A 24969-nucleotide genomic window follows, 5' to 3' on the forward strand; every position below is an offset into this window, starting at 1 on the left:
TACCCCCTCCACGTTCCGGAGCCCCTTACGGGGTCCCTTCCACGTTTCCGGGGTCGCTCTTGGTACCCGCCGAATCCCACGGCCACGGGCTCACTCTACCCGTGGTTTGTCTTGCTGGGTCGTCGCTGTGCCGCAGCGCACGACCCTTTTCCGCGGAGCCCCTCTTCAGCGACTGAAGAGGACCGCCATTGCTGTTTCGCGCCGCCTCCGGAAGTGCTCCAACAATAGAGGCAATTTGTACGGTGGATCTCAAGGCACACAATCTCTGTTTATTTATTCAGAATTGTCACAGTTTGAGTCAGTCCAAGTATCCAAATCAGATTTTCAGAAACTCAGATTTAAGCAAGGATTTTAGACATTAAACCCCATCTTCTTTCAAAATTGAGAGAACAAACAACTTTGCAGAAACTATTGGACATTTCCAGTGTAAACATTAATTTAAATGTATATTTGGGCATATGTTACTAAAATAGTTACATATTACATATTACATATTATGGCAAGCCCTAAACCACAGAGCCTAGGACTTGCTGATTGGAAGGTCGGCAGTTCGAATCCCTGCAATGGGGTGAGCGCCTGTTGTTCGGTCCCAGCTCCCGCCCACCTAGCAGTTCGAAAGCACATCAAGTGCAAGTAGATAAATAGGTACTGCTCTGGCGGGAAGGTAAACAGCGTTTCCGTGCGCTGCTCTGGTTTGCCAGAAGTGGCTTAGTCATGCTGGCCACATGACTCAAAAGCTGTCTGAGGAAAAACGCTGGTTCCCTCGGCCTATAGAGCGAGATGAGTGTGCAACCCCAGAGTCATCCGCGACTGGACCTAACGGTCAAGGGTACCTTTTCCTTTTAAAACTATAATAGATAAATAATATAGTCGCATAGGCTGTAGACATTATATGAAGAAATTATAACCTTAAAAAATGAATGAAAAGGTTTTTGTTCAGAATTGTTGCCACCTCATGAGCTACTAGAGCATAGAATATAAGGTTTTAAGAGATACAGAGGGAAGCTTCCTTTGCTGGTTTCTGGAATGACCTAATATCACAAACTTGATGTCTTTTTGTCTGCAATGAGTTAATTTCAGGAGTCCCAAAATACAAAGCTGTCTTTACATAAGACCTTCTGAAAAGGGAGGCCTGGTGCCTACAGAGAATAAAACTGAAAATGAAGGTAAACCAAATAAAAAGCCTCAAAGTTCCTCCGAGCCTGCAGTAAAGAAAGCAAAAACTGTTAAAACATTTTTCCATGCTTTTCGCTGGAAGAAATTATTTTAATGCACATCAGAAATGCAAATTTAACACTGGTGCAAAATAAACGAAAGGAACATTCTTTGGCTTATTTACATTCCGTTCCAGATTGCTGGATGGGCAGCCTCAGCCTGTTTAGCTGCATCAGCTGATGCCAAGGAACTCTTCCCTTTATCCCTACACTTTTCACATGCGGCTGATGCAGGGCTAAGTTGTTATCGGTATCTTCAATTGTTCAAGGAAGGGCCGGAACCGAGGTGGGGCTGCCTGAAATGTTGCTAATGGGAGAAATCATGCCACACAGGCTTAGAGATGAGGTCTTCCCAGTGGTGGCTCCATATCCCAAGAGTCCCCTCTCTTGGTATATATGCTTGGAATCCATCAGTTATTTTAAACACACACAAACAGGTCTTGGCTTTTGAGTTGCTTTGACCTGTGATTTTAAGCATTTAATGTTTTTATTACTGCTGATTTTGAATTGTTTTAGTTTTATATGGCTGTTGCACTTGGGTGGGAAATGTTTTAAATCTTTAGAATGAGACTGTTGTTTCGTTTTATTCTCATACGTTAAGCATCCTTGGGAAGGTTTTGCTATGAAAGGCACCGTGGAAATATTTGAAACGAATAAGCATTCAAATTACTACTGCTGCCCTTTTCTGAGAGCATACAGAACTTGCAGAGTTCTTTTGTATATGGGAAGCAGATGTTTTCAAATTCAAAAATTATTTACTAAAACCCGCAGAGTACAGAGAAAGAATGCTGACTTATGAGAGGAACACAAACAGTAAAAATCAGGACATTGTGGTATTTAAGTTGTTGATCCTAGTCAAAATTGCCCAGACCTTTTGGGGTGGGGGGCACCTTTAGCAAGCCTAATCTTTCTCCCTCAAGCTTTACACCTGAAAGTGAAAGCATTATCTTCTGTTCCTTGCACATGGCCTGGCTTATCTCTTAAAGAGACAGGACACAACATCCCTCATCCGTTGAGCAGCTGTTCATCTCAGCTGGAAGACTCTGAACTCACTGGGGCCTTCCAAATAGGATAGTGGCCCTAGCAGAGGAAGTCTGGAGCTTTTCTGCATGTTACATTTGGATTTTTGGGTTTTTTTAAATTTGGCAAAACTCTAATGCGTTTCTGCAATCAATCAATCAGCAATATTTTTAATGACCTTATGATTTGTTTTGCTCTTTTTGAATTCAACAAGTGACCTAAACAGATGTTATTTAGAAAAGGCAAATAATCAATATATTGATAATCATCATCATCATCATAAATTTCTATACTGCGCAGATCACAGGGCAATTTACAATATAAAAATACAAAAACAAATACCATAAATACAAATAAAAACAATACTATCACCTGCCCACAATTTAAAAGGCCATAGATTGTCTAATTAGCCAAAGACCTGGGATGTAAAGATTCCAAATTAGCCTTTATTTACAGCGTCAGATCATTCTTTTAGTTTTGGTGTTTGTGTTCAGATACAGAGAGCAATAAATCTTTCTTATTTTTGTGGTTTGCGTGCTCTGGTTCCCACACAGCTGAAGCAGCTGTATTATCTCTATATCAATTCTACCAGTAATCATATTTATTTATAATAAATTAGAAGTTGCATAACCCTGTCTGAAGCAAACTTTGCTGCCGTTAGCTGAGCTGCTATGAAAACTTGTCTGTGAACTTCTAGTGAAACCTCTTCAGGGAAAATATGCCATCGGTTGCTGACAAACAGTGTAGCATCTGTGAGGGAAGTGAAAGTTCAGTTTGTCTGGGAAAGAGTTGTGTGGGCAGAGAAACGAAGTAAAGAGAGGCCACCGGAAAGACGCTCAAGATGATGGCTGCATTCAGCCACAACATGACTCGTTGCTAGGGGAACTCATTGAGGTACCACTCTGAGTCCTCTGAGTGTACACTCCCTCATCCTTCGAGCACAGGGAATGTGAAGCCTCAGTTCGTAGTTTGTACTGAAACAACAGTTTCAGTCAGCATGCTGCAGGATGAAAAAAAATATGTTAGCGCCATGCAGGCATTCTAAAGGTAAAAGATAAAGGACCCCTGGGTGGTTAAGTCCAGTCAAAGGCGACTATGGGGTTATGGTGCTCATCTCGCTTTAAGGCCGAGGGAGCCAGCGTTTGTCCACAGACAGCTTTCCGGGTCATGTGGCCAGCATGACGAAACCGCTTCTTGTGCAGTGGAACACTGTAACGGAAGCCAGAGAACACGGAAACATTGTTTACCTTCCTGCCTATTTATCTACTTGCACTGGTGTGCTTTCGAACCGCTAGGTTGGCAGAAGCTGGGACAGAGCAATAGGAACACCGTAACGAGTGCCAGAGCGCACAGAAGTTAGATCCTCCTAACAGAGGGTCCATCTTGTGCTCGGCCCCTGAAACTCTTCCCCAACTGGCTTGTGGGTGGGGCTTGCCCCGCTCCAAGCCGGTGGTGCCACAGTAATGCCAGTGGCCTTTAGCGTGGCAAGGATGGGGGTATCTATTTGGCAGTGCGACGTAGGGACCTCCTTTTGCTTCACGCTGCCGAACACCCGCCCGTTAATTAGGTCTTGTTTGGCCTTGCTTTGGACTTCGGTTGGTCGCCTGTTTTTGGAATGGGGGCCAGCTAGGAATTTTTTCCAATGTGGCAGATTGGCTGTGGCCACTTACTTTTTGCCTACCTCTTAGCAATCGTCACAACTTTGTAAGGTTTGGCAGTTAGGCATTGGTTTAGGAGAATGTGGGGAGGTGCGGCCATCACCTGCCCCTCCAATGTATAGGGTATTCCGTTAAAGGGGGCCTGGATCTCATCCGAAGCCCGGAGAGGGGTTAGGGCCACGCCAGGACCCCTGGGAACCCCAGGGGTGAGCACCAGTCAATATACACTAATGGAGAGCTCCCTGCTGGTTGTTTACCCTTCCAGACTTCCTGCAGGGTGGGGCAGGAGTCAGATATAGTTTGATACCAATGCCTAAGCCAATACCAGTCACATTTGTGTATTTTAATAAAGTTGTGGCCAAAATTTGCCCATTAACATTTAAACTAAATTCTGTCTCCACTGTCTTTATTTCCATTTGGGATGGGTTGGGGGGCTTGAAGCACAAAAACCGTTTACATTCCTACCACAGCGGTAGCTATTTATCTACTTGCACTGGCATGCTTTTGAACTGCTAAGTTGGCACAGAGCAACGGGAGCTCACCCCATCACAGGGATTCAAACCACTGACCTTCTGATCGGCAAGCCCAAGAGGCTCAGTGGTTTAGACCATAGCACCACCCACATCCAAATGGGTATTTGACTACAGGCCTGCTGTGGGTGGAATGAGGCCTGTATTCTTTTGCCTTGTTCCCTTGCCCTACCTCACTCTCTCACATTGCATCTGCACAAAAGTCCACATGCACAATGCTTCCAAACAGCAGTTGCTGGAAACCCCAGGAGGGGAGATTGCTCTTGTGCTCATACTCTGCTCGCTGGTTTCCCAGAGGCATCCGGTTTGGCCACTGTGAGAAAAGGCTACCAGACTGGATGGGCCACTGGCCTAGTCCAGCAAGCTCTTCCACCATATCTTCACTGTAGCTCTTTTGAACGTCTCTCCCCAGACTGGACTAGGATTCCTTAAGAGGGAAAATAGATGCTTAAGGGAGATGGATAATGGAAGATGAGGAAGGAAGTACAGGGCCAGCTCTACTGTTAGACAGAGTGATGTGACAGTAGATACAGGGGCAGTGGGACAGCAGTTTCTCTGGCTGTTTGGCCTGATCATTCCCATAGCCGAAGCTGGTGCCCTGACAGCTACAATGCTTGCTTGTTGCTGTGCTGGGCATCCTGCCTAGTTGCTTTCTCTCAGTGCATCACTGACAGTGCTATTGGGGAAACCCCTGACCAAGCACTCCCTGCATTCCCAGACTATCTTCCAGTCATTTCCCCATTGATGAAATCACTTTTTAAAGGTTCTACAGTACGTGATTTTATTCCCAGATAGGAAAATCACAAACAGTCGCTGCATCTCCAGTTCTGCTCTTCCATTCGCTTAATGCAGAACCTGTATTCTAGGAGGTAGCAGAGGAAGAAAGAAAATTGTGGGTTGTGGAAGAGGAGGATATGAAGCGCAACATTTCTGCGCTAGAAAAAAGAACAAACACTAGTCTCAGTGCATGGATAACCAGACAGTGCACTGAGTCCTGTATAAACTGGATCTAGTCACAAGTTCATTTGGTGTGCTGCCATGTACAAAGTCATAATGATGACATGTGAATAATGTTATAATTTGGGTGTCCTTGTTTTTCAGTTTGATTCTTTTACATGGTTTTTTATGTTTCTGGTATTTTATGCTTTGTGATTTGCTGTTATTTTTCTTGATTATAGATTGGTAATTTTTTATTGTAATTGATAAGTGTAAGTGTTTAATTATTATTTGCTGATGTTTAACTTTACTGTTTACTATTGGATTCCAATGGGTTATTGAATATTGCTTTATTTGATATAAGTTGTTCATTTTAAAGTTATTGTGACCTTTTATATGGGATCTGATTGTTACTATTACTGTTTGATTTATTATTATTATTTTTATGTATGTTGGGAGCTGTCCAGAGTGGCTGGGGAAACCCAACCAGATGGGCGGGGTATAAATTATTATTATTATTATTAATTAGTGTGGGTGCCTGTTAAATCATAATAAGAGAGATTAAACTGGTTAAACTGATAGGCAGCCTTGTTTAGGGAAGTTTTTAATATTTAATGCTGTATTGTTTTTAACACTCAGTGGGAAGCCACCCAGGGTGGCTGGGGCAACACAGCCAGATGGGCGGGGTATGTATGTATAAATAAATAAATAAATAAATAAATAAATAAATAAATAAAATAATAATTAATTATATAGATCTGATATGCCATGCAGGGTCAAATAATGCAGCACTCTCTGGCACAGAATCCCATGCATTATGCAGGCTATTGGGATTGTAAAACCCTTTAACATTTTGTTCTGATTTTGAAAAGATGGAATACCAGAACCCAGCAACTGTTAGCAGTACAATAATGTATTATAACTAGCAAAGGAGGTCTCTGGGCTGTGCAGGAATTGTTGAAACCAAAAGCAGTAATTTTTAAATGATAGTGTGACTTGAGAATTTTGATCAGGCTTGCCAAAAATCACAGCAAAGCCTCATATTGGTCCACCATATTGATTCAAAATGGCGCCTGGCTCCAAAACATCAACAAAGGCTGCTACCCCCTCCTCAGCAACCCTCATGCCAAGTCTCAAGAGAATCATAGAATTGTAAAGTTGGAAGGGACCCCAAGGGTCATCTAGTCCAACCCCCTGCAATGCAGGAATCTCAGCAAGAGCATCCATGACAGATGGCCATCCAACCTCTGCTTAAACCCACATTTACTTTGTATAGAATCACATGACTACCCAATTTCTTCCTTTGTGTTTTTTAGAATGAACAGATAAGTTCCAAAGGATTTGTACCTCTCCAAATGATAGGAACTGCCAGTTCTTCTCTAATTGCCTTTAATTAGTAGACGCTCTCAGAAGCTAACAATAAAGGCTCTTGTTTTTGCAATACATCTTTCTTTCGGGAAATGTACAGAAACTTCCTCTTTCATTAAGCTTCACAGCTGGTAAATCAGATATTTTATTGTAAATCCTCTGCATTTTTGCCTACCAGTCCCCCTTATTGTATTTGTTTGTTTCTACACTACTGAAATGTAAGAGAGCCCATCTAATCTATTCCAACATCCTGTTCACACATGTAGCCTTTGGGAAGCCTGCAAGCAGAGCACGAGGTGAACAGCCCTCTAGCAACTGGTTTCTAAAGTCATACTGCTTCAACACTGCAGATGGTACACAACCATCATGATTAGTATTCTATTCCATTAGCAGACCTTCCAATTGTCCCTGTTTTCCTGGGATGTCCCTGATTTAGAGAAACTGTCCCGGTTTCTGATTTAGAATCATAGAATCATAGAATCATAGAGTTGGAAGAGACCACAAGGGCCATCAAGTCCAACCCCCTGCCAAGCAGGAAACACCATCAGAGCAATCCTGACATATGGTTGTCAAGCCTCTGCTTAAAGACCTCCAAAGAAGGAGACTTCACCACACTCCTTGGCAGCAAATTCCACTGTCAAACAGCTCTTACTGTCAGGAAGTTCTTCCTAATGTTGGAAGGTGGAATCTTCTTTCTTGTAGTTTGGATCCATTGCTCCGTGTCCGCTTCTCTGGAGCAGCAGAAAACAACCTTTCTCCCTCCTCTATGTGACATCCTTTTATATATTTGAACATGGCTATCATATCACCCCTTAACCTCCTCTTCTCCAGGCTAAACATGCCCAGCTCCCTTAGCCGTTCCTCATAAGGCATCGTTTCCAAGCCTTTGACCATTTTGGTTGCCCTTCACTGGACACGTTCCAGTTTGTCAGTGTCCTTCTTGAACTGTGGTGCCCAGAACTGGACACAGTACTCCAGGTGAGGTCTGACCAGAGCAGAATACAGTGGCACTATTATTCCCAGAATGTCCCACTTTTCCTTAGGATGTCCCTATTTTCATTGGAAAAATGTTGTAGAGTATGGAAATATCCAACCCCTGAGCCATCTGAAGGCAATCCTGTATAGGGCAGTTTTTAAAAAATGTTTAATGTTTTATTTTGTTTTTATATATGTTGGAAGCTGCCCAGAGTGGCTGGGGCAACCCAGTACGATGTGTGGGGTATAAATAGCACCCCAATTTTCATCAGAGAAATGTTGGGTCCTATGCATTAGTACACTATTCTATTAGAATACTATTCTATTGTATTAGTATACTATTCCATTAATTTGTCTAATCTCCTTTAAGCCATTTATTTGTATAATGGCATTATTATATTGACAGTTTTATTTTCAATCTCTTTCCTAATGATCCCTAAAATTGAATTTGCCTTTCTCATAACTGACACACACTGGGGCTGACATTTTCGGAAAAACTATTGACTAGGTAAAGGGCAAAGGGACCCCTGACAGTTAAGTCCAGTCATGGACGACTTTGGGGTTGCGGCGCTCATCTCGCTTTACAGGCCGGGGGAGCCAGCATTTGTCCGCAGACAGCTTCTGGGTCATGTGGCCAGCATGACTAAGCTGCTTCTGGTGAACCAGAGCAGTGCACGGAAATGCCGTTTACCTTCCCGCCAGAGCGGTACCTATTTATCTACTTGCACTTTGACGTGCTTTCGAACTGCTAGCTTGGCAGGAGCTGGGACTGAGCAACGAGAGCTGACCCCGTCATGGGGATTCGAACCGCTGACCTTCTGATCAGTACGCCCAAGGCCCAGTGGTTTAGACCACTGTGCCACCCACGTCCCCTAGGCTCCCAGAAAACATTGCTTTTCTGGTCAGTCGCCTCCCTTTCAGATATCACTAGTATGCATGTAAAGTGATAATGTACATCAGTTTCAACTTGCTTACATTGAACCACAATTTAATGCCCATCCTCCTTCCATGGAGAGATCAGTTTGTAGCTCATGGAAAGCCTTTTTTTGTTTTTACGACAACGAACACTTTGTGTCATCAGCATCACCTCACTGCTCACCTCTAACTCTAGCGCTGCTTCTGCAGCTGAGTGTTGTGGCCAAGGGCCGCCTTACCTCTGGCCCTCTGGTGTCCCGCATCGTCATGACTTCATGACGTTAGGAGGTATACACGGCACCCACAGTGCAGGGCCCAAGTCGGCGCCCCTGTTTGAAGCAGTGTCCTACCACTTTAAACAGTCATGGCGTTCCCAAAGACTCCGAGAAGTGTCATTTATTAAGGTTGCTGAGAGTGTTGGGAGACCCCTATTCCGGTTATAGAGCTACCATTGCTAGCATTCCCAGAGATAGATTACTGACTTGTAATCTATTCTATGCCTACAGTCAATTAACAATGTCATTGTATTGTGTTTTTTGGTATTCAGTTGGGAGCCACCCAGAGTGGCTGGGAAAGCCCAGCCAGATGGGTGGGGTATAAATGGTAAATAATAATAATAATAATAATAATAATAATAATAATAATAAATTGTTCCAAGTCTTAAAATTTTTAAAAAGCTGATAAGGGCCATAATGTTGCCATCCAATCGTTGTGTGGTGCAAATGACCAAATTACCTCAGAATCTACACCCATGTCTAAAAACAGTGAATTTCTTCTCATGTCCAGTTGATATACTCAAAACAACTCTAAAAGGGTTAGTTAGATGGGATTTACCTATGAAGAAGCATGCTGGCTCTTTTTTAGATTTGTTTCTCCAGAGTCTTGGTAACTTGGTATCTGTAACAACACTTCCTACGAGTTTCACCAATAGAAACAGTAAAATAATAGGCCTATTAGAAATTTTCCATTTCTCCCCTCTCCAACCTATTTTTTCGTTTTAAAAAATGGTGTTGACCCCTTTCACGTCCTCAGGTACAGAAGCCAAATTTTGGTACGTTACATCTTTATGTTTGAAGATGACCCATTTCACATTTTTAGAACCCTTGGGTTGGTGTCATCGAAACCCAGTCAATTTCTAATTAATCTGCAAATTGTGAAACTTCATTTCTGGTCACCAGTATTTGTCTCAGTATACATTCTTGAACATTCTTGCTGTCTAAATCACTTACCTTTGACATTTTTGCTCTATGTTTGGATTGTTTCCTGTGTTCTCATAGAAATATTAAGAGAAAGGATGAACATGTGAGTTATATTCACTCTCATATTAAGCTTGCTATCTTAATCTCTCATTTTTGCCTTTTTCATCCTGTTCTTTTCAATCTGTTGTTTCTTCTTAGCTCAGTATTTTCTGATTAGTATCTATCAACAAGGCCAGCAACCTGTTTGTCTGCAGTTCATCTGTTACATTCCTGTCTCCAGAAGAGTGAGAATGACTAAGGAGCTGAACTTGGTGAAGCTAATACTGTTAATATCTCCCGTTAATATAACAAGATGAACACATAGTGGAAATCTTTTTGTAGCATCAAAGCACTTATACTGGGGATCACATAGGGAAGGAACTCCTATCTGACCTGAAATCAAGTGTTTTCTTTTAAACCTTAGTGACCTACAGACAGTTCATTACTGGAGAATAATGATCCAAGACAATTTCCAATTTCTGCTGATCTATATTAGTTTAAGGCTTTCAATATTAGAGCAGGTTCAGATAAAATCTACAGAGGCTTTCCACACTTTAGCTGCTCACATCAGCATGGCTTCCCTCCTCCTCCTCCTCTGGGGAAAGCTTAGAGGAATCATTTGAGTAAGACTTTGAAAGAAAGTGATACTCCTTAGAATTCTAAGAAAACTTTTGAAATATGTTCTTGCTTATTAGAACCATCACTACTACATTTTTTAAAATTATGTTCTATGCAGTCATACCATATGTTGTTATCCTTTAACAGTATCCTTTAAATACTGTTTGATCTTTCAAAACACCATTCTCTCAACTTGATTCATATTTATTGTTTTACAACAGAGTTTCCCAAACTTGGGTCTCCAGTAGCGTTTTGACTACAACTCCTATCATTTCTAGCTAGCAGGACCAGTGATCAGGGATGATAGGAATTGTAGTCCAAAAACAGCTGGAGACCCAAGTTTGAGAAACCCTGTTTCACAATGTCACCAGCTCACATCTGAACGCAGTGGACTGAAAATGTCAAGCAATGAAGAAAAAAAACCTCCTCAAAGTCTCAAAGCCACACTCTTTCCTGCCCCACATACATTTTGTACTTTCTTGAATTTACAGAGGCATTTCTGCCAATCTCCTGTTCCTTGGCCAATCAGCTCTCTACACCACTCAGACATTCCTAATCCAAAAGTATAGGTGTGGCAATGAGGTCCCTCCCATGTGTCTCTAAGCAGAAAAACCATGTGACTGATTGGGCTGCTGGAAAGTCAACCATTGTAGGAAAGCTCCTGCTCCATCTGTTGCTTTGAGTACTGTCCAGCACAGATTATATTCCAGTGGGCTCAAGATAGTTTTAAACCTTTCATTGGTTACTCGGTGGCTGGAATCTTATTGTCCCATCTCAATAGAAGCTATTCCCCTCTGATTTGTACTGTTTTAAAAGCTATGAATCCAGTTCTGCTGGCATCATTTCAAGAGAACAGAGATGACACATGGAACAAACATATTTTAACGGTTAGCAAAGAAAACTATTTATACATTTTTCCATTCCTTTTTAACAACCCTTCAGAGTTTTCTGGCTTAAAAAACATCACCTAAAATATTTAACGAGAAATGGGAATAGATTTATGGCTAAAGAATAGAGAATAAAATGCTCTTCTTGGGGTCTGGAATGTTTAAAGGGGGACTTGAACCAGACTTTCTATCCTGCTGTAGATTTTGTTTTCAAATGGCAGAGGAAAAATACCCTTGGTACTTAGCCAGATTGCTAAATTAGCTGCCAGTGTTGTCTTCTGAATTGTATGGAGTAATTTTAACAGACACATACTCTTTAAAACTGGGGAAGTCCAACAGTAGCACCAGAAAGCTGGCGTTTATTGTACAGCTAGTTTAAAAAATTCTCATTTCCTAGTAATTATTTCAGACTTCTTTATCTTTCTTTCTGCTTTTTTCTTTTCTTCAGTTTCTCTTCCACCTTCCAATTCTAACACCACTTTCCACATTTTAAAAGTGCATTGCAAGAATTAAAAATTAAAAAGAATTAAAAGTGTCATTGCAAGAATTGCATCTTGTGGTAAGATGACAATCTTCAAATAAATAAACCAGATAAAGGCTGTAATCCTATACCCACTTAGCCCAAGAGTAAATCTGATTGAAAGCAACAGGACTTACTTCTGAGCGGTCATGCCTAGGATTGCATTGTAAAGGATCTACTGTATATTTCATATCACTTTCATAACAAATAAGCATATGTCAAATCTCCTGCTTATGAATGAGAAAAATGAACTTGAGGGCAGGAGACTCTTAAGACTTCTGTTTTCACAGCTGAGGACCACACACTTCATAAAGGCCATCTCAGGATTTGCTTTTTGCTCAGGACTGAGCGTCTAATAATAAAACTGTAAGGAAATTCAAGGTTCAAGTGCCACAAGAGAAACAGAGAGGCAAAGATATGATTTTAAACATGCTTCAAATCTACATCTTAAGGCTGTGAGAATACTTGGTTTTTGTAATGTAATTGTAACAGCACGCCCCAGAGGGCTAAAATGGCTGTTCTTTGTATTATTGGACAGAGCCATGGATTTTTAAACTTAGGCCACCTATTGCTCAACAGTATTATGAAAAGCTCACTAATGTATGGTTAGGAAAAGTGAGAAATAAGTGTTTGAAAAGTGTCTTTTCTACAATACGTTGAGTTTATCAGAGGGAGCTGGACAGGCTTTGGGAGATGTGGCAATAGTCCTCATCTTCAAACATTTGGAAGGCAAGGACCATCAATAGCTAAGATGTCCCCAAGCAACCTGTTTTCCATACCACTCATCTCTGTGGGCTGTGCCATCTCTTCCATGCGATTCTCCCAAATGCTGGATGCTGAATTGACAGGGTCCACAGAATGCAGAAGCCCTCAGGATGTCCTGCTACAACACATGATGTGGCCCAGATGTATGTGTGCGATTGAAGCGTGACTGAGGCATCTGTATGTTTAACTGAATGGAAAGAAAGGTCTGTAGATGTGAATGAGTGAGAACTGAGATGAGGTGTGCATAACAATGTGGAGGATGTACGTGTGCATTGCTTGGGAAGGGAAGGGAAGGATGTGCATCTCTCTATGAGAGTAGAGTGAATTGCGCGCAATGAAAACCATACGGTTGGAGATGTTCATTTGTGTGCTGTGAATATAAAATAGCAAAGAACAGAAGTACTGTACGTCATTTAGAGGTCATCTTCCTTGGAATCCACTTATCCTGTGTATATTCCATCACTGTTTATCCTGTACAAGATCTTAATCAGCTAGATCTTGGACAACAATATTCTCAATATAAAGTCTTTGGCAACATTGTTATGAGGAATATATACTGTTTAGTGGCAGATTAAAAGAACAAAGAGTACTGTGGCCCTAGGAAGTGTTGTTTTTCACATATTATTTTTCTTCATACCTTAAGTCCAAGACATGAAGGAGGAACTGAGCCATTACACCTAGTTTCAGACTGGATATTTGTTTTAATCGCTTTGTAGTTACATTTGGTGATACATAACTATATAGCAAGGATCTGTGTGCCCTGATTGTACATAAATGCTGCAGTTTATTTCATGGACAAGTGCTACATACTGAAGGCATTGGGTGTTTGGGGGTGGAATTCTTTTCTTTTGGGATAATGTTTGCAGTTAAGCAGTATCATGCTGCCAGAAAGGATGGACAAATCGAAGGGAGTCACAACAACCCAGGAACTGGAACTTTTGACTAATGGAGAAGATAAAGTTATAGCTGTATATGACTTAGCTAAGGAATGACTAAGAGGGAGTCATCCTTCTTTGAAGGGTGTTAACATTAAGGAGGGCAACTAATTATATATTTTGATAGTCAAGGCTATTTCTAGAAGAAATGATATGAAATTAATTGAATAAAAAATGGGTGAATCTTGGGACTCCTGCCAAGGAATTAGATACATTAGATGTAAAATATCTGATTTTGCAAAGTAGTTGAAACATTGGCCCTCTAGGCTTTCATAGTGGATTGGACAAGCATCTCAAAATATTAGAGGAATGGATATTATGCTTGGCCAGTTGACAGATGATGCTAGCCATTCCATCCTCAAATTATTCTCTACTTGTTTTATTACTAGTTATTACATATATCAGATTTTGACTCCCCATTTCCTGAAGCTCGGTAACATTTTAAAACATCAAGACTGGTTTTGTATCAGTGATAAGAAATGGAGACCTAAATGGAAAAAAAAAACAGAAAACTGAGAAGCAGGACCAAGGAGAAAATAATTAGGAGAAGAACTCCCAGTAAGGAAACTGGGCAAGGGAGATGAGAGTTTTTCTGTCGGTGGCAGGACAGTTATGGCTGGTGTATCTGTAGTGGTTGGGCCATTATAATATAATAATAATTTATTACTTATACCTCACCCATCTGACTGCGTTGCCACAGCCACTCTGGGAAGAGTGAGTAATAGACTGATGTGATAGAGAACCTAAGTACCAAAACTTCAGTTAGCCTGGTGAAACAGAAAGTCAATAGTGGTGTTCAAAAAGCAAGATGTCAGGGCCCATATTAAACACTACTGTTGCAAGTGAAGATATGAAGCTGGAAAAGGGTTTGAAAAAGGCTTGCCTTATATCTTTTTGACCCAGTCGGTGTAATAGAAAGACACATTAAACCACATACACAGGAAGTCAGTATCGCAAACAAGAAGACAAGCCATATAAACAGGATTTCCATTAGCTGTGACATTTCCTTCGATGATAGGAGAGTTCTTTGTCAAGTCACATGAAACCATTCACAAAAGAATAAAGCTGTTCCTCAGAACTATGTTCCCAGAGCATGATGCACATTAGACTTGTGCAATATTTCTTGTGCAATATTTTAATGGATACAACAACAAAAAGGGAACAAGGAAGAAAAGGACAAAATAGTAGGAAAAGGGGAAAACCACATCTGAACACAAATGAGTCAAGTTTCGCAAAAGCTCCCATTCAGGCTGAATTTTTCAAGTCACAAGTGGTTCATTGTATAGGTTCATATTAACAGTAGACAGTAGTGAATCCAGATTACTTGAATTTAAAAGAAGAAAAGGGTCTGAGGGAGGAATTCAATGTCACACTAAGGAGACTGTTCCACCAGGGCAAGCATTTTGGCTTATATAATCCTCTGTTCTGGGGGTTCTTCAGACATACACACCCCGAGCCAATTTTGGGGTGTGTGAGGAGGAGAGTGGGGAAATCCCTGTTGCACAAGCAGAAATCCTTGAAAAAGGGCTTCTGCTGATGGGATTTATTAGCTAAAAACCATCCAGAGTCATTAAACACAGTGCTTAGTAGAGCCTTTGGACATAAATATAAATACAAAGTATAAGTAACACTTATTACCAGGTGTGCTAACATGATTTTCTGGGCCCAGTGCACTGTATGCGTCAGGAACTGGACTGAGGAGAAATGGTGGAGACTGTCTCCCCCTTCTCCTGAACCTTCCCAAGTATAGGAGGACAGTATAGTTTTACAACAGTGGTTTGCAGAGGGTCACAGCTCAGAGATAGAAGAGGGGCAAAGCTGGGAAATAATGGGAGAAGCAGAGCTGGCTGACATGTTATCACTAGAGAGCATTCCAGACTCCCCTTCTCCCAGAACACGGTGAGCAATGAAAGTAGGAGAGCAGAGAGCCCAGAGACAATTGTCCCTAAGCAGACACTGTAAGTCTAAGGGAGGTGGGGCTGTTGACAACTGAGAAGGGAAGTGGGGAGGAGATTACTCAGAGCAACACCATTATGCTAGAGACGGCATGCTGCGTCTCCATCTGTGAATATTGAATAAAATACCTTAGTAAGAGCTTCTTGTCTTTCCAATTAGTAGCAGCCCGCTGTGATGGAGGGGGATTGGATTCCCTAAAGCCAATATGTGGTATGTTGATTGGGCCCTCTGACCCACTTGCAAAAAAGAATACAAATTTGTATAAAATATGCACATGCTTTCTGTCATAGGCAAAATTATGTTCTTTTTTGTAAGATGGAGTGGCCACACACATAATGTCTGACAGACAGAATGTGAACAAGTGATGGTATTCCCATATTTGTATTCCCACACTAGAAAAGGATTAACCTGCCTACCACACAGCTGTTAAAGAAACAAGAAGACTACTTCCCCATAATGCCAACCCTAAACCGAAGCCTAGTCTCTGCATACCTGTGAGTAAAGACACTTCCTTCTTAGTAGACATGTATACTTTTGCACTGCAGGTTAACTATACAGTGAATTCTTATTGAGTGCTGTTGTACAGCAAGGGACATGTCCTTACCTTTACGTACAAAGTTTTCAAAATTTGCATTGGCCATTGGCAGTGGGGAAATTATTTAACTTCTACCCACACATATTGTGCATTAGTATTTGCAGAAAAAACTTCTAAGGAATGCCTCATTCTTTTATGGTTAGAATTTTAAATTGCTGGAATTTTAAATTCTTAGAAATCCAGAACACTGTCATGATTTAAAGAGTTGAGTGAAAATAACTATAAATAAGAAATATAAATTTAGCATTCACAAATTCACACATATTTCACCTAAAGTGCCTCTCAAAGGAACAATTGTAATTTTGTTTTATTTTTTTACAGAACAAGTTACATAGCTAGAAAAAAATGCAAGGGTAGATCAGATATAATGTGGGGAAGAAATTATGATACCCTAGATTGGCAAAAGGGTAGCCTTTGCCACCCTAGATGCTCCCAGACTATTGTCTGTTTTGGATGGGAATCCAACAACTTCTGAAAAGCTGGAGGTTAGCCACTCCTTCCCAAAAATAAATTGGGGTTCTTATTTTTCATATTTGAGTCATCTCAGCATCTGTCACTTGTCTTAATGCATCTCCAAATCATGAGTTGGCATGCCCTTTCCCAACCAACACTGAAGTCAGGATTGGACAAAGTGACTCATGATTTGGAAATCAGATCCACTCCACTCCCTTTCTGCCAACTTGGAATATATTTTTTCCCCCTAAATAAGAGAGAAAGAATCCATCTGGACTCAGTTAAGACTACCAACGTTTGAGTCCTATAATACTGGCTCCAGGGTGGGGCCAAGAGATGAAGCCAGTGTGGGCAGAACTAAGAATCTGCTGGGTTTGGGATAGAGCCAGAGAATCTGATGAGCCATCATCAGATCCTGGCAAAACTGCCTGCACTGGTTACCTGATATAACAGGGTTTTACTGTGGAAGGGCTTTACCAGAGATCAGGCTTTACCAGAGATCAGCATCTGCTTTGCAGGTTCCCAGGTTCAATCCTTGGTATCTCCAGGTTGGGCTGGGAACGATTCCCAGCCTGAAACCCTGGAGATGCACTGCCAGTTAGTGTAGATAATACTGATAAACCTAGCCAGCATCCTAAAAAGCAGAGACATCACCTTGCTGACAAAGGTCCGTATAGTTGAAGCTATGTTTTTCCCAGTAGTGATGTATGGAAGTGAGAGCTGGACCATAAAGAAGGCTGATCACCGAAGAATTGATGCTTTTGAATTATGGTGCTGGAGGAGACTCTTGACAGTCCCATGGACTGCAAGAAGATCAAATGCATCCATTCTTAAGGAAATCAGCCCTGAGTGCTCACTGGAAGGACAGATCCTGAAGCTGAGGCTCCAATACTTTGGCCACCTCATGAGAAGAGAAAACTCTCTGGAAAAGACCCTGATGTTGGGAAAGATTGAGGGCACAAGGAGAAGGGGACGACAGAGGACGAGATGGTTGGACAGTGTTCTCGAAGCTACCAGCATGAGTTTGACCAAACTGCAGGAGGCAGTGGAAGACAGGAGTGCCTGGCATGCTCTGGCGTGCTTTGGTCCATGGGGTCATGAAGAGTCAGACATGACTAAACGACTAAATAACAACAACATGGACCAATGGTCCTTCTCAGTATAAGACAGCATACTGAAAAATACTGGTATGCCAGCAATTCTAGGAGCAGGGCAAAGTGTGCTGGGGAAAGCTGGTTTTTTGGTTGCTGACAGCACAAACAGCTATGGCAAGCAGTATGAAAATGAAGATCCTGTGCTCAAGTGGAGTGGTTGCTTTATAATCTCAAAAGATAATTGGCTTGGCTACTGTGAGTCTTTGGAGCCATGCCGCTTCTTCTTAGTATATAACCTAAAAAAGCATGAAGCAATATGAAGATTAAGAAACAGATTGATGTGGTGAAATATGCTAATCCACCACAGGCTAACTCCCAAACACACACACATACACACACCTCATGTGTGTATGTACCTAATTCAATGATATTTTGCTTGAACAGAGAAGGCTAGCAACTAGTGGTTAACTTGTAGCTGCCTTGGATATCCAAAGGTGTACTCTTAATTGCCTTAATTTGGGAAGGAAAGCATGGCAGGGTTCTTTATTCTTAACTAAATGTAAATCCTCTAACAGCAACTCTACATCTAACTGTTGAGAGCACAGTAGACTAGTGCAATGTTTCCATGGAAGGAAGCTGTTTTTTTTTAAAAAAAAAAAAACAACAGAAAAATATATTTTGGTGGATGGGAAGCAAGGCAGGAATATGGTCCAAATCTCCATTAATACATTATTTTCTGCCTACCACAGGATGAGTGAACTTTTACTTCAATTCGGAGACATTGAGTAAACTATTCTGTGACCTATGGTGAGATTGTCTCCTTTCTTATATTCTGGAAGTTCAGTCATAGCCTCTTTCCCCCGCAAAAAAGAGATGGCTGTTCTGTCTGGAGGGTAGGGATTATCTCATATCGGAGCTTGTGTGTGCATGTATAGTATCCTGAGTTTTTAAGACAGAGGATGAATAAGACCAATGATGCCTCCCAGTCAGAGTCAAGTCACTTCTGACTAGCAATCTGTTCTTTTACCTTGCAAAGTCCCCTGGAGTCAAGTTGCTCTGAAACTTTGAATTTTAAAATTATATAACACAATTTGAAATTAATAGATTAGACTTGTTTACAGCCTTTTTCAATGTTATAGAGGTGCATTGAAGCATTCTCAAAATATTCTCCATTACAAATACAGCCATAAAAAACACTAGAGCAATTTGATCGTTTTGAGTGTTTAAATTCAAAAACATTTCAAAGGAATGTTGAAGTGCTTCCTGTTCCCTTAATCATAGCTAGACATTTCCTCTTCATGACATGAATCTTATCTTGTCTTGTTGTACACCGAACAGTAACTGTCCCAACTTGAATTCATTGCTTGTTGGTTGCCATGTCATTTTTCCTTCATGATGTATCGTCATATGATATCTTAAGCCATCTACTGTTCAGAACTGCTATCTCCAAATCTCTCTTTAAAATCTCCATTTTGCAATAGCTTCCTTTCGACTGGTGATTAGATTGCTAACCTACATGCCATTTTCAGATAACTGAGTGTGTGACTATCACGATAACATTAGCGAAAACACAGTCTGATTAGGAGAACATAAAACACAATACAGTGGTACCTTGGATTACAGACGCTTCAGGTTACAGACGCTTCAGGTTACAGACACTTCAGGTTACAGACTCCGCTAACCCAGAAATAGTACCTCGGTACTAATAGTACCTTTGCTTCAGGATGAGAAAAGAAATCGCGCGGCAGCGGCAGCAGGAGACCCCATTAGCTAAAGTGGTACCTCAGGTTAAGAACAGTTTCAGATTAAGAACAGACCTCCAGAATGAATTAAGTTCTTAACCCGAGGTACCACTGTATCTGGATAGGGTATTTCCCAAAGGAAGCAATCATTTTCTCTCTCCTGATTTGGGGCAAGTAGGTGTAGAAATGAACACGGAAATATACATGATAACTTTTTTTTTTTTAAGTAGCTTTATTTTTTCTTGATTTGGAACTTGTAGCCTCTATCTTCCCAGCCTAGTTGATGGAGAATGCCTCTGTTAAACTCATTTCTTCTATGACAACACCCCAGCACAACCATTCAGAAGATGTGATTGCATTATGCCTCCTCTTTTCTTACACTGCCTCCATTAAGTGTTTAAAATGCAATTAGAAGTCCTTTTCAGACCTTCCTGCTAAAAACTGGAAAACCAGGAGCAAAGTGAGGGGAGGGGGCAGGCAGCACAGAGTCAGTGCGTGTCACACAAATTATTTTAAATGCAGGAAGAGTGTTGTGTTGTATTTTCCTCCTCTTGAAATCAGATGTGTGTGTCGAGCTCAGATTTGAACTTGTAGACTTGTAGTATGAATGTGTGTACTAGACTCCATACCAATATTTCAGTCTTCAGTAGAGTTGTTTTTGTGTGGGCAGAAAGCTAAAAACAGGCTAGATGACTCTCTTCCTGGCCAACGTTCTTCTCTTGATCTTCTGTATGCATTGAAGTGCTTATTGTAGTCAGAAAGGAGCCTGCTTCCATAATCAAAAGTTAAAGATCTTTTGTATTAATTGGATAAAATTGGTATTGTTATAATGAGGCTGCTATTGGAATGATATTGGAAAATCAATAAAAATGTATTTTTTATTTTTTTCAAAAAACCAATTAAAGATCTTGTGCCAAATTGTCATTTCCCCCCTCTGTCTGTCAGACGGACTATTTGTCCAAGTTTAGTACAGTAAATAGTTCCTTTACCTAGTATTAAGCTGTAGAATGCATGCTAGGTTTTCCAGTATGGCACAAAATCCCAACATCATTTAGCAATCATTATGTTGCCTGAAGTTAATAAAATTGCTCCTCCTTCTAGAGACAACTCTTTAAAGTCTTGCTGCACTGTTCCAATTCCTGCCTTCCTCTATCACCTCAACACACACCATGGTGCCACGGAAGGCAGGTCGCTTCACTCTGCTATCCTTACACAATGATTATCAACATAGTGATTTCTTGGGGGTAGTAAATGCAATATATTATTCATAATGCCAAGTCATTAACAATCTCCTTGTAGCTTCCCAGAATAGCTGGGAGATTAAATTTCACAATAGGGACTTTACTGAACAGAAGTGGAAGCAAGAAACTAACTCAAATTTGAAGCTGAACTTGGTGTAGACATTAAGGATATTGAATGATTCATTTTTACTGAGAGCCTAAGCAGTTGCCTGCTGTGTCTGTGATTTCATGGCTGTTACACTACGTAAGTGCAGATGGAAATTCTAATCCTGAGAGATTCCCAGTTTTCACCATTTTCACCAGTTTAAATGGGTGGGCCTATCTTTCCATGGTAAAGCCGTGGGACTTTAGTACATAATTTGTTCTGCATGAAATAATGTGTTGTGGTTGTCCCATATCAAAACAGTCCCCTTTCAAAGTCACTAACCATTCACCATCCATACAATATGAATATTTGTAATTTGTCTTATTCTTTTGTCTTGGCCCAAAGCTTATTTCTGTTTCAAAAATCAGGATACATACTTACGACTGAACATATTTTCACCTTTAAAAGGAGGGGTGGGGAACCACATGCCCAGGGCCTGAATGTGGACCTCGTGGCCTTCCTATCTGGCCCTTGGACTATCCCTCAGACATCCCCACCTCTAGAAAGCTTGGTTTGTATGTGGAAACGTTCATTTCAGTTCCTACTTAGCTATGTAACAAAACTCAATGTGGAAGGTACTGTCATAGACTAACTTGGTACACTTGGTTGGGAACTAAATGCTGTTCTGGGTTTCTCAAAGGAAGAGTGAGGTAGAAATGTAACAAACACAACAAATAACTACACCGTAGCCCTGTGAAATCTGTTTAATTGAATCAGCTAATTGTGCCGAATGTTCCATTCAGTAGCACTTCCTGTGTTCTTGGTTATGTTAAATCCTCCGATGGCATTCCGGGCTCAGATGTGCATTGGCCTTTAGTGCAGGTGCTTCTAGCAACTTAGGATTATCATAACATATATTATTAACCTCCTTATAAATTAATTTAAGACAAAGCCACTTCCAAATTACCCACTGAAATTAAAGAACTTGTGCCCACACGTTGCTGGTCTGACTTTGCATGTTCCAGTAAAGCTTTACATCAAAGCAAATATTGGTTCAGTTTTACAAGTAGATAAATTCAGAAGGTTTTGTTGGTTTATTTATTTAAAGGAATGTTTCTGTTGTTAGCATGTTATCAGAAGCACTACAGAATATAAATGCATGCTGGTGAAGGATGTATTTTAAACTGTGTATCAGTATGCGTGCAAAATAGCAGATATAAAGGCACATATAATCTCACGGTTCTGGGTAAATATAACCACATGTAGATTTCTTCCTTCCTTTTTCTGACTTAAAATTCGAGCATCAACAGGAAAAGAAACCCAAGATGACTAATGCTGTTGACTTGATATTCCTTAAATTATACCTTTTTTAAAAAAAAGGGCTGAGAAACAACAGCTGAAATGGAATTTGAAATATAGTTGCTCTATTTTAGCACACATTGCCCCATGAACAACAATGACCCAACCAGAATTACGTGTTTACCTGTCTCCTTCTGTGCATTTTCAAATGCTGGATGTTGCTTAAGGGATACTTAATTACAGTACAATCCTATGCATCTTTAGTTAGAAGGAAGTCCCACACAGTTCAATGAGCCCTCCTCTCATTTTGAATATCCCGTGTTTTGCAATTTGAACCACATTTGAATACATTATATTTCATTATTTGTTGTAGACCCTCCACATGTCCCTATTTTCCAGGGGCAATCCTGGATTTACAGAAGCCGTCCCAGTTTCTGATTTGATTCCAGAATGTCCTGCTTTTCCTTAAGACGTCTCTATTTTCATTGGAGAAATATTGGAGGGTATGAAGTTATGTGACCCCGGAGCCAAGGAGATAAGTAACTATACAACCTTTAAAAGACATCTGGAAGCAACTCTGTATAGGGAAGTTTTTTAATGTTTAATGATTTATTAGGTTTTTATATATGTTGTAAGTCGCCCAGAGTGGCTGGGGCAACCTGGACAGGGTAATAATAATAATAATAATAATAATAATAATAATAATATCAACAACAAAACAACAACAACCATCTATAGCACTGAAACTTAAGCAGTATTTAATATAAGCCCTCAAAAATATTATATCCATAGGTTTTTAATTACATTTCAGTTTAAAATGTTTCCTTTCCTGCATCAATAACATTCACAAGAAATGAACTCCTGATTTTAGCCTTTTCTAAAATAATGCTATTTATCAGATATTTAAAAGAAACTTCCAACTACTTAAAATCTCACATTCGCCATAAATTTCTAATCATTTGGAATAAAGCATTGCAAAACAAATTGTGTAACCTTGCCCTCTCTTTGCTTCTGTTTAATTAAAGCTCTGCTGTTCTCATCTGATGTGCAATAAGTTGACTATAATAGAACAGTTTGACTTTCAAACCCTTGGCAAGGTGATTTCTTTCTTTTCCTGGCTTGTCATGTAGTTACATGAATCTGAAAGACAGGATTGGACTAGGAGGAGATGTGAAACGTGTGTTGTTCATTTGGAAATAAAATTGCTTGTAAACCCTGAAGCTAATTTAGATTCAGTTTCAAAGGTCTTTATCTCATATGTAAATAGGTGCTTCTTTTATGTAGCAAGTAAAGACCTGTACAATTTCATAGAATGGAAGGGGGGAGGTTTCTGAGCCTAGCACACCACGATTGGTGGTTCACTGTGAAACGTGCTGGGCCCATCTTTCAACTTTGGTGGCAGATGTTACTTTAATGTGGCCTCGTTTTGCCCATAGAAGTCAATACATGCCCCCAACAGAGCAGGGTCGGTATGTATCAAGTACTTATCCATGTATTGTTATGACTGAGAATCACTAAAGCAGCTATTTGGTGTGATGCTGGCACCAGATCTTGTTTTTAAAGATGATTGAGCTTGACACTACCTCCATGTGTTAAGTTTATTTTAGTTTAGTTTAGTAGTAGTTGTTATTGTTCTTATTTAGCGGTTTGGTGTGTGGCTGTCATGCTTCAGCAGGTGTTCTCCAGGGAAGTAGAAGTCTCCTATCAAGACACTCAAGGAGAAAGCCATGATGATGCATAAGGTAAAGGTAAAGGGACCCCTGACCATTAGGTCCAGTTGCGACCAACTCTGGGGCTGCGGTGCTCATCTCGCTTTATTGGCCGAGGGAGCCGGCATACGGCTTCCGGGTCATGTGGCCAGCATGACTAAACCACTTCTGGTGAACCAGAGCAGCACACAGAAACGCCGTTTACCTTCCTGCTGTGGCAGTACTTATTTATCTGCTTGCACTTTGTGCTTTCGAACTGCTAGGTTAGCAGAAGCTGGGACCGAACAATGGGAGCTCACCCCGTTGTGGGGATTCGAACCGCCGACCTTCTGATCGGCAAGTCCTAGGCTCTGTGGTTTAATCCACAGCGCCACCCGTGCCCCTAGATGATGATGCATAGGGTTGCCATATTTCAAAAAGTGAAAATCTGGACACAAAATGAAGTTATTAAGCCCCCCTTTTTTGGAAAATTTGCAAAAACCCAATAGTTCTTATATGGGCTGCCATACGCTTGGGTTTCCCTGGACATTTTAGCTGATTCACGGAAATTCTTTCTCGATGCTATTTTCGGCAGACGGATCCCAGATATGTCTGGGAAATTCTGGACATATGGTAGCCCTAATGATGCAGCACTGTCCAGACAAACTTGGTCAAGCACAGGGAATCAGTTAAGGTGCAAAGTGTATCCAAAGGCCAGGCCAGAAGGCCAAAGTAATTCAACACCAGAGTTAATCCAGCACAGCAAGGAGGGGCAACCTGTGTTGTTCTCAGCAGTTGGAAGACTCAAATAGGAGACCTGATGTACTTTGACTTTTCAGAACCACAGTTCATAGCCCAACCACAGTTGCTGCTGGTGGTGAAGGTGTTTGAGAGATTCCTTGCTCTTGAGGAGATCCCTGACTCTCAACAAGTCCTCTTCACCAGAGTCGTACAACTAGTCTGGGCCTGTACAGTACTATGTCGTAGCTCAGACCTAGTGACACCAGTGTTCTTGAGGGCCAGAGGGTGGCTCAGTCTCTTCTGACAATACCCATGATTTTTCCACAGGTCTCTCTCCTGCCCAAGGGTCCCTCAAGGGGTTATCAGCACAGACCCTAGGAGGCCCTGTGTGCTTCCCAAAGTCCTTGGCCTGTGAGATCTCTGGTATGTCCCCTCACAACATTGTGTCCATTACAAGTCAGACCACCTGAATGAAGGTCATGGACCACTAGTGGTT

At 41.0% G+C, this 24969-nt stretch overlaps 1 long non-coding RNA gene across 3 annotated transcripts in view; it reads left to right on the forward strand.

Moving 5' to 3' along the window:
• Positions 1–1413: 1413 nt before the first annotated feature.
• Positions 1414–24969, forward strand: part of LOC310681291 — a 32998-nt gene continuing 9442 nt past the window's right edge. For all 3 annotated transcript variants that reach the window (XR_014513206.1, XR_014513207.1, XR_014513208.1), the window contains exon 1: positions 1414–1604. This is a non-coding gene — a long non-coding RNA (uncharacterized lncRNA). The remainder of the gene's footprint in view (positions 1605–24969) is intronic.

Source organism: Podarcis tiliguerta (assembly GCF_965153285.1).
Source record: "Podarcis tiliguerta genome assembly, chromosome: 1".
Classification (NCBI taxonomy): domain Eukaryota; kingdom Metazoa; phylum Chordata; class Lepidosauria; order Squamata; family Lacertidae; genus Podarcis; species Podarcis tiliguerta.